Consider the following 10,714-nt stretch of genomic DNA (forward strand, 5'->3'; position numbering starts at 1 on the left):
CGCGGCTGCCCCTCCGTTGGTCTTCCTTGGTCTCCTTTGCTCTGGGGGCCTCTGGATGTCTGGAGCCTTGATCTCCTCCATACCTGCTTCATGCCCTGGAGGACGGGGCTGTGGCTCCCCACACCCTCTAGCAGATCATTGCATGAAGGAACCTTTTAAATACAAGCACGTCCATGCTCACAGGTGTACACACGGGTGCTCACACACACAAACTACACCCTTTTTGGCTCCTACCTCAAAGCACACTGTGCGCTGTCGATCTTACGTGCTGCACAATAATGTTTAATATTTAGTATTTACTGTTATATTCACATAGGTCATCGCGATGATGTTGTTTATTATATTGCTCTTTTTTTTTGCTTGTTTTCTCTTTTTTCTTTCTCAACAGGTGATCGAGGTGATTGATATATGTATTTTTTGTCAGACAATAATTCTGATGGCAAAAGAACCAAATGGGACAGGAAAAAAAAAATTTACAATCAACAATAATTATTTGTTACTTTCTTTTGTTTTGTTTAAACATCATAGATTCCAGTTTACTTGTGCTGCAGATCAAGTACCATAAGTACACATCTCTAATCCTCACTACATAAATAAATCCACAGGTCAGAAAAATTACATGACGATTAACACCATACTCATGACAAAACACAAAAACCTCACAGCTGGAAACATAAACAGAGCTGAAGTTTAATCTGACAAATCAGGTGTGTACAGCCTAAATATCAGAAAACTGCTTCTTACCTGTGACGCTTTACAGATGGAGCCATTCTGATTTTCTGTCACCTAAAAAATTAAATTACATCATTAAAAGCAGTGGTGGATAAATATTTGAAAACTTTATTGGTTCACTAAGACCACAGTGAAATAATATAACAAGCTTTTCTGCCTATTTATATCACTGAAAAACTTTCAGCCAATCAAATACAGTTACTTTTCTGTTGTTTGCATCTATGTGGCTTTGCGTCTCCAATAGAAACACAATCACATACAAAAACAAACACACAAACAAACAAAAAAAGCAAACACTAAAATGTAAACCATCAAGACAACTGAGCTTAAAGTTGGGAACTGCAAATGGTCAACAGAACAACAAAGTAAAACTAGAAAGTGCATTTTCTGAAGAAACTGCAGTGTGAATGCTTGAATCTGAATGTATGCACTGAAATGAATTAATTGCTGAATTTTGAGTTAAAAATATTGAATGAGATTAAAAAAAAACAAAAAAAAACCGAATTTAACCTGAAAACAAAGGTGCTGAACTGCTAAAAGCTGAAGGTTACACAGAAGAAGGAGTTGGAAAAAAACTGAAAATGTTTTAAATGTAAATTAGAAAACCCTAAGAAATGAGAAAAGAACATTTAGAGTCAGAAAACATCTGAATGAATATTAAAAGGTCATATTCTTTGAATCACTGAATGACTCAAATGTGATCCCTCCACTTTGATCCACACAGTTTAAAAAGTTTAAATGCCTGAGCTTTGAAAGATACGGTGTTGGAAAGAGAACAATAATGGCGACAATTTGAGGGTAAAATGATGGCTGTGACACTGTGGACACAGCAGCAGTTGAAAGAGAAGTGTTTAAGATGAATCTTGGCACAGTGGCAGGCAGAGCTCGTTAAGCAGGCAGGTGTGAGCCTGGTTGCTATAGTGACCGCACCCAATGGCTCCATACACACGTACACAGACATGCACCTCACTTTTGCTGCTTAAAATGAACAGAAAAGTCAGGCCGAAACAAATCGTTCCCAAATGAAAAGTAAAAGTCGTATTGACAAAATTCTTTCACCGTGAGTGACAGCAATGTCTAGTCTACTGAATTCTCAGTTTTCATGCCTGTGGAGTTTATTATATGGACGTGGTGACAGTGGAAAGACACCATGCTCTTCTGATTTTCAAACGAACCTTCTGAGCCATTTTAACATTAGAGTCTATGGAAGAGTTGGAGGGAGGAGGCTGTGCATTGGTGACATTTACGAAAGAACCATAACACCTAGGACAATAGTAAACACATTGGATGAAAGAGGACAGCGATGGCTACGTTTTGAGGGTAAAATCATACCTGTAGAGCAAACGCTGCGGACACAGCAGCAGTTTTAAAAAAGATTTTAAGATTAATTTTTTTGCTCCTCTCACTCTAGCAGTTGAGCTGCCTCACTCTAGCCCCAACATTCCGTCCCATACACACCCATTATAAACTTTGAAACGGGTGAAAAAACATCATGAAACTTAAACTGGAACTGAAGAAAAAGTATAATAGATATTGAAAAGATAAATACAAGTTGAATAGTTGAATGTCTTGTCTTCGTTTTAAAGTTTGAATGGTGGCTCTATGTCAATGTATGTGGAAGTAGATACAGTTTAAAGAGGAGGAAGTTGAATGAGAATTTGAAGGGTCTCCCCATTGAAATACATTATAAATTTTTGTTGAAAAAAGTTGAATAAAATTAAAAATATAAATGTTAAAAATGAGAAAAAATAGAAGCAATGTTGTCCAAAAGAATAGGAATCTAACGGTGTTTGAATGGTTTTTCTAAGTTGAACGGTTTTGAAGGAGTAGGCTTTCAAAAAACGTACGGAATAGATAATAATAACTAGAAAGTGCATTTTCTGAAGAAACTGCAGTGTGAATGCTTGAATCTGAATGTATGCACTGAAATGAATTAATTGCTGAATATTAAGCTAAAAATGTTGAATTAGCTGGAAAATAAAGAATTTTTAACCTGAAAACAAAAGTGCTGAACTTTTGAAAGCTGATGTTCACACAGAAGAAGTTGGAAAATAACTGAAAATGTTTAAAATTTTAATTAGAAAAAGATGAGTAATGACAAAAAGAAAATGTAGTCAGCAAACCTCTGAATGAATAACAAAAGTTCATATTCTTCTAATCACTTAAAGAGTGGAATTATGTTTTATAAATCTCTAATTCATAAAAAAAATAATAAAAATAAATGTAAAAACAAATTTGTTAAATTGAACTGAAAAGATGAACAAACATTCTGGAGAAAATACAAACTTTCATATACAGCATAATGTTTTTCAGACATATACACATATGTATATCATGTTTAATAGTACCGGTATTATATACATCAATTTGTTTTGTATGTCATAGAAAATAACATAAAAATCTTAAGTCATATTTTACAGCTTCTTTCTGAAAAGGACTAGTAGAATAAATAAAAATAACTAAATTAAATAAGTAAATAAAAATAATAAGCAACACATGAAATACATGAAAATTCCACTTTTAAAACCACAATCCTGAACCTTTAAACTGTGTTGGTTTCTTAGAACATGGCTGAACAACTGTTTCTATTGGTCTACTTAATCTACTGATCTGTCTACACATCTCTTTATTACTCATTCTTTTTTATGTTTTAATGTAAACAGAGTCCACACAGTGGTAAAAGAGAACTGTATAGAGACTTTTGAGTAAACTCAAATGAAAGCGTAAGGTGGTGACACAGTTTAACACATGCAAATAATCAAATAAAAACATTAGTCCTTTTTGTGAACATGGATAAATAAGTATCAATAGTTTACAGCATTGTTCAGCCATGCCGCTAAATGCTTTTTTACACGTTGTTTTAACCTGGGCTCAGACACAAAGTCCCAAATTTAGTTAGTCCCTGACTTTGAGTTGTGGTTATGACTAATTATTATACACAAGGCTTTATCTATCTGAACTCTAAGGACACAAATGTGAAAAAAAAACTATACTTACCAGCTGATACCCCACACTACACACTAGGGTGTGCCATGTGACCTGAAACTTTGGTACAAAATCATCATAATCATTCTGTTAACACTGTTTTTTAACACTGTTTGTGTTGCTGTTCAGCAGTTTAAAATGTTTTAGATTGGATTACATGGAATGAATTTGAATTTTCTTGGGGGGTTTTGTGTGTGTTTTGTTCTTAGCAGATTTTTTCTTCCATACTGTTGAATTCCAGTTACCACATTTCTGGTCATATGACATCCCGAGTGCCCACTTAAAAAAAATCCCCACAGTTAATTCAACATTAAAACAAAATAAAAATATGTTAAATAAATAAAGGTTTGCTCTGTGATGAAATACTAAATAAGCATACATTGTACAGAGCACTAACAATGAAAACAATCCTTTAGCCTGTTGATCAGAGAGAGGCCGTCATTATGTCCATTTAAAACCTGTAATCACAGAGCACAACGTTTCTGTGAAACTATGAAGTCCCATATGATCCTCATCATGTCCAGTGACTGCAGAGTGGATCCTCCCTGTCATCCGACCAGTGTTTGATGTGTGGCAAGCAGCACAGAAGCAGGATAGCGGAGGACTTTAAAAGAAGAGCAGAAAACAGGAATATGTAGTTGTAAATGTAAATATCAGTGATACTTGTCTTGTGAAAGGGAATAAAATAATGGAAATGTTAACTTACACACTCATTTAGGGAGGATCTTGACACTGCACAGAGGAGGCACAGTCAGTCTGACAATGATGGTGATCTCCAGGGATGTTTTCCTGCAGCAACATTCTTGCCAACTGGCCATATGATCCAGAGTAGTTGGTTTGTAATGAACAGAAAGGTGTATATGTTAGGTAGTGTGCACTCAGAGCTGGTCCTAAGAAACAAACACATCCTGTAATAAACTGAATACCTGTAGTAGTGCTGCTGCAAATATGAAGCCCTTCTATCATGTGTGGTTTCAAAGAAGGCTCAGTCACAGAAACTGTGCAGTCTGTTCAGTCCTGAGTGTCTCAGCTCTGAAGGGGATGAATCACAGAGGGAAACACCTGAGTACAGACATTACAATACACTCTAACACTCCTAAGGTCAAGTGAAAACACAATTTAAACAGTTTACAAAGAATGAATACATGTTTTCATGGAAATAATGTCATTAACCCTTTTTGTTGTTAGTAAATCTCACCGACTGCTTGTGGGACAAGCTAGAAGGAGGACTTATCACAGAATCTCTCCTGTGCTCCAGATGTGAAGTCTCACGCTCTGATCGTATGGCGATGAAGATGGTGATGATGAAGTTTCTCTGATCTGTGGCATTACAGTTTCTAGCTGCTATGTGCTTCACACTGTTGGATCTTACATGTGAAGCTTGGAGAAGACACAGGAGGACTGTGTCTCTCTTAAAAAGAAAAAAAAAGAAAAACAAAGGAAACCTAACAGGAATGGAACCCCCCCCCCCCCCTCAACTCCCACCGTAACCCCCCCCCCCCCTCCCACTCAACTCCCCAACTTCACACCATCCAATGTCTATACAAATGTAGGGTATCAGCTGGTAACAGAAAGCAAGTGTAACATATGTACTACTTATGTAACACTGCTGAAACATTTCTGGCCAGAAATGTGCAGTTATCAACCCAGACCCACCCTGATGATTGCACTGGCCGAAACATGATAAAAGCTCATAAAAATTTATGTTTCATAGAAAAATTTGTCCAAAAATATAATCGTATACTTTTGAAAAAGTTTAAAGTTTATAACAAACCAAAATAATAACATTTTTGTAAATAGTATTTCAAAATAGAGGCACACATAAAGTGGCTTAACTGTCATTATTGCTGTAATTAGGTTTGTTTGTTTGTTTTTTTAAAAAGCAACCTTTAGTCATTATTGTTCTCTCAGAAACAATGAAGAAGCTGTTGAACATTTATGTTTTGTGTAGGCAATCCTCTGGTCCACCCTCCCTCCCTCCCAGCCACAGTGAGACTGGGGCAGCCTGGCAGGATGTTGAAGCCTGGCTGCAGAGAGGATATGCCTACACTGTTCATTTTAAACTGCTATATTTGATTTTTCTGACATTTATAGGTTACTGTTAGTGAATTTTAGATTTTCTGTAATAAATAAAATTGTCATCTTTTACTGATATCATTACTTAATTCATGTAATTATATTTTATGTAAACAATTCAACCATTATACTGCAATGCAGGGCGTCAACTTTTAAATATCGCTCTACTTTCTTAAGTCATTCAAAAATATAGAAATTACTTACTGTATTCAAAGATCTAGATCATGAATCATCACAGGACAATACACAGTATACTGGGTCATGGTAACTATGGTATGTCTTCATGACTCCAGAATGGAGACATCGATCTGACTGAGAAATGAAAATTAGGTCAAGCAGTGTGTTCTTCTCTGTGGTAGGGGCAGTGATGACCTGTGCGTATCCCCTAGACTCAAACAACTCCATGATTGGTTTGTTTGCACTGGATAAAACATTCTCATTAAAATCACCACAAACTATGATGGGATGACAGTCCATGATCTCCAATGAGTCTAATAGGCTTACCAGGTTTTTCAGGAATGGCCTCAGAGTGTAGTCTGGAGGTCTGTATACAACTGCAATCAGAGCACTGACTGGTGCTTCAACCTTTAAAGCCAGAAATTCAAGGTCAGTTACATTATGGATGTACTGTTTTTCATGCACTTGAATGTCACTTTTCACATAAACAGCAACTCCACCACCACTTCTGTTTGCCATCTGGGGAAAGTTTGTGTAGGACAGGTGTCTGTTGCGTTTGAACAAATTGTAATTTTCCAAGTGGAGACTCTCTGCGACAAAAGAGCCCCGCAGGTGTGTTTCTGTTAGGCACAAAACATCTGCTAGACACAATTCATGGTGACTTTTGATGTCATTAATGTGAGCTGGCAGTCCCTCTGTATTATGATGAACAATGGTGAAAACCTCTGACCTGCTGAGGGTTTGTCTCACGTGTAGAAGAGGCATCATGTCATCAAGGTTGGCTTGTCTCATGTTCTCAAGTGCTGCAGTGATTTCTGGGTTGGTGAATATTTTTTTCTCCTCCATATCAAGAAGATACAGTCCACTGAGAGACGTCACTCTACTGACAGCTACGTAGGCCATGCCGGGCTCAAAAATGCTCTTAAGAGAGACAACAGCTGATGTAGTTGTCATACCCTGTACCTTATGTATTGTACATGCAAAGGCCAGCTTCACTGGGAACTGTCTTCGTACCACTCCTTTCTGCTTCAGATTCTCCTCTGCTCTCTCAATGTACACCATGTCGTCTGCTGGTGTGCGGTTATTCTTTCCAGATGTCTCATTATCCATTTTAAGTCCAAGTTTGATGATGTGTTGGTCGTTTTCAGAGTGAACTACTCTAAGTAGTTTTCCAAAAGCTCCATTAACCAAACCATTTTGTATGTCAATGTTTCTGGTGAGCATGACACGAGCTCCTTCTGCAACTTTCAGTGTGTCTGGTAACTCGTTTTTACCTCCTTTCAACGGTCTGTCTTGAAGTGCCATTCTGCCAGTTCTAGGATCTTTTCTATAATCATCTGCATGGATGTCAATGATATGAGTGTGGAGCAGAGCCAGTGTTGAAGAGTTGTGTGCATCCACTTCTTTATTAGTTGCAAAAATGTGCAATGCATCAGTCGGACAATGGGCTGGTTCAGTTATGGCCTGTAACAACAAATCTCTATCTGCTTCGCAAAGCTCATCCAACTTTCCTTTTACACGAATTCTGTTCAGCATCTCAGCAAAGACAACATCATCTTTCTGACGCATAATCTCAGTCAGAGTGATCATCTGAAAATGCTCCCGCCACAGGTCGATCTCGGACGGGTCGTGCACACAGAGAGGTTTAGACTGTCGCACTGGGGGTAGCTGATAGAAGTCTCCGACAGCAATGACTGACATGCCTCCAAAGGGTCTCCGAGTCCCTTTGATCTGTTTGAGTCTTGCATCTACATATGCAAAGAGATGTCTTGACACCATAGACACTTCGTCAATGACGATTATTTCAGCATTCAAAAGTTCTGATCTGACTTCATCCAGCTGATTGCCAAGTCCCTGAATGGGAGGTTTTAAGCTTCTCGGGAGCTTGAGAAGAGAATGCAGTGTTGTTCCAGAAATGTTAAAAGCTGCAGTCCCAGTGAAAGCAGTTAACAGGACAGTGGGTTTTGATATGTCAACGTCGTCTGCATATCTGGGCACTTTGCTCAGTATCTTAGATGCTTCTGAGTAGATGCATTTGATAAGATGTGATTTTCCTGTTCCAGCACCACCATTAATATAAAAGAAAAACTGCTCTGGATTTAGAGCACAGACTCTTTTAATGCACCAGTCTCTAACTGCATAAAATATGCAGGCTTGCTTCTTATTCAGATTTTGAAACATCTGACGTAACAATGTGGGATCAATAGCAGGGGGTTCCCTGATGGCTCTGACTTCTGTTGAAGCATCAGCCTGACGGCTGTAGTCGGGCACATCTTCCTGTTCATTTTCATTGTCTCGCTCTCTTTCTTGTTCAACAAGTGGCAACCTTACGAGATCTGATTCAGGTGCCAGATTACACCATTCGTCAGTCACACCTCTGTTCTGCTCATATTCCTCAACAGCGCTCTCGATCTCCTCACTGTTTTTCTCATATTTTTCTCTGTTTCTTTTGACAATGTGTTGCACGTACTCAAGACGGTCAGTACCTGGCAGCTGTACACAGCCAGCACCATAGAAAGCCTGATAGGTTGGCAACGATGGTGTTTTCAGTTCGTGGTCTGAACGATGAGGAAGGTACAGTTTAAGCAGTCTTCCGTAATATTGCTCTGGATGTTTTTCTTGTGAGCAGCGGTGAAATCTGATGATAGCAGGCTTATTGTTTTTGCGCCTTTGCACAAACCCCATCTCATTGAGAAGGGGCAAAACATCTTTACCTTTTTTCTGTTGGCCATAGACAATCCTGCAAGTAGCAGCAAAGTCTGCCATGCACATCTCCTCATACTCTGGTGTTTCAGGTCTGGCTTTGTATTTGTCATTCAAAGATGTCATCCAAACATTGGAAGACTCAGGTGTTGTGTTGTCCAGAACTGACAGGGGACGACTCATTTTCACAGGATTATCATCAGTTGGAATGAATATTACAGCACGTGAACATTGCTTCATGTGAAGACCACATGCACGAGCAACACACTCCTGTGCACTGATCTCTCGCTTCTTTGAATATGCCTGCATGACGGCTCTCATTTCATCGCACTCATTTACACTGTCCTTATTGGAGTTCTCAATGACAGTTTTCAGGTACTCAGATAGCCCGCCCTCTTTTTTTGATATATATTTCATTAAATAATTTGCAGCGCCGAAAGCATCTAAAACAAAGCTTATGTCGATATTACTGTTCCAGGCTTCAAGCAGATGTGGATTATAGCCATTTATCCAAGAGTCTTTTGGATCACGCTTTAGTATGATCGTACTCCTCATGTTCATTTTATTCAGGTATCTCTCATATTCTGCATGTGTCAACTTGCATCTTTCCAAGAGCTGCTCTAAACTCATGGAAGCAGTTTCAGGTTCATTCAGCAGCTGGTTCAGTGGTCTGAGCTTGTTCTTTGCCGTTTCTACTTCCAGTGCATCATCCTCACTGGGTCTTGTGATCATTGTCTCATTGCAGGGTGGTTTGGGAAAACCAAAACGGCACCCGGAGCTTAAACTCCTAAAGCACGTCTTTGTGTGGTTCTTACTGTGTTTTTGCACTTCTGTTACTTTTTTGTACAGTTCGGGTTGTTTATGTGGATCAGGCAGCTGAGCTGTGATGTATTTGTTTATAAAATCAACAACAGTTTGCTCATCATCCTCCTCAAACACAGGAGCACCTTCTACCCACAGGAGACAGTGTATGTGTGGGCTTCCTCTGTGCTGAAACTCAACTCTGTAAAAGTAGTCAATGACTTTGCCAAGTGGCTCTGCGGGAGATAAGAGTAAATCTCTGAATAATGCTTCAACTCTCTTGTCAAACATGCGCATTGTTGTGACAGGATTGCTTCTCAGGATGTCACACTTTGCTGACCAGTCGAGTCCTTCAAAATTCACTTGTTCACCTTGCTGCCTTGTTATTGCCTCGATCACTTCAGGCCAGCGCATTTCAGCAGCTGAAAATGTGCAAAAGAACGTGGGAGTTCCCAACTGTCTGATCATGGCAAAAAGATCTCTTGTTGTTTTCTCCCAATAGGCTGGGGTTCCTCTCAGAGGCTGCATGAATCTCACTGCATCTTTATTTCGCACCAGTTTCTCCACCTCATGTTTATCTTGTAACATGCCTGAGGTTATTTTTCTACCATCTCTGGTCAGAGGCTTTGCCTTCCTTAACTGTACTGTCATGCTGGATGTAGCCAAGTGTATTTCAGTCACAAACTGTGCAAAGAACAAATAGTTTGTGTCTTTGGCAAAACGATCATCAATGCAGAAAAGTCTTGATTTGAAATACCCACTGGGGGATACTTTGATCAGCCTTCTTTCATCAAGTGTGTTTTGGCCTGTAGGAAACTGCACAGGGAAGGCCATGGCCTCCAGTTTAGGTGTTTTGAAAAAACTTATTGGATTGTTTCTCTCTGCAGGAGCAACAGAGTAGATTCCTTCACTGAAACATAATATCTCCTCAGCCACATCAGGGGGCTGCAAACAGGACTCGAGTGCAAAACCACCATTAGTCAGTCCATCTGCTTGCTCTGAATCATCTCTCATCTGTTCATGCGATTGTTCACCATCACAGGGTAACGTGTCAATGTCCTGTTCATTTTTATTTTGTGCTTCACTCAGTGCATTTTTCTCACAGCTGTCAATTTCCATTAAATCAGCCTCATCATAATCGTCCTCATTCATGTTTTCATCATCATCATCCTCATCATCTTCATCAGGAAGAGTTGGATCACACAGCTCAGCATCATCTCTGATGCTCACATCCTTATAC

General features: G+C 39.1%; 1 long non-coding RNA gene across 1 annotated transcript; it reads right to left on the reverse strand.

The window, feature by feature from the left end:
- Positions 1-2,788: 2,788 nt before the first annotated feature.
- LOC143414745 (uncharacterized) lies at positions 2,789-5,176 on the reverse strand. Its single transcript, XR_013095443.1, has 3 exons — positions 4,644-5,176; positions 4,424-4,527; positions 2,789-4,321 (listed from the first exon to the last, which is right to left on the reverse strand). It is a non-coding gene; the product is annotated as an uncharacterized LOC143414745 (long non-coding RNA).
- Positions 5,177-10,714: the final 5,538 nt, after the last annotated feature.

The sequence above is a fragment of the Maylandia zebra genome, linkage group LG22 (assembly GCF_041146795.1).
Source record: "Maylandia zebra isolate NMK-2024a linkage group LG22, Mzebra_GT3a, whole genome shotgun sequence".
NCBI classification, from domain to species: domain Eukaryota; kingdom Metazoa; phylum Chordata; class Actinopteri; order Cichliformes; family Cichlidae; genus Maylandia; species Maylandia zebra.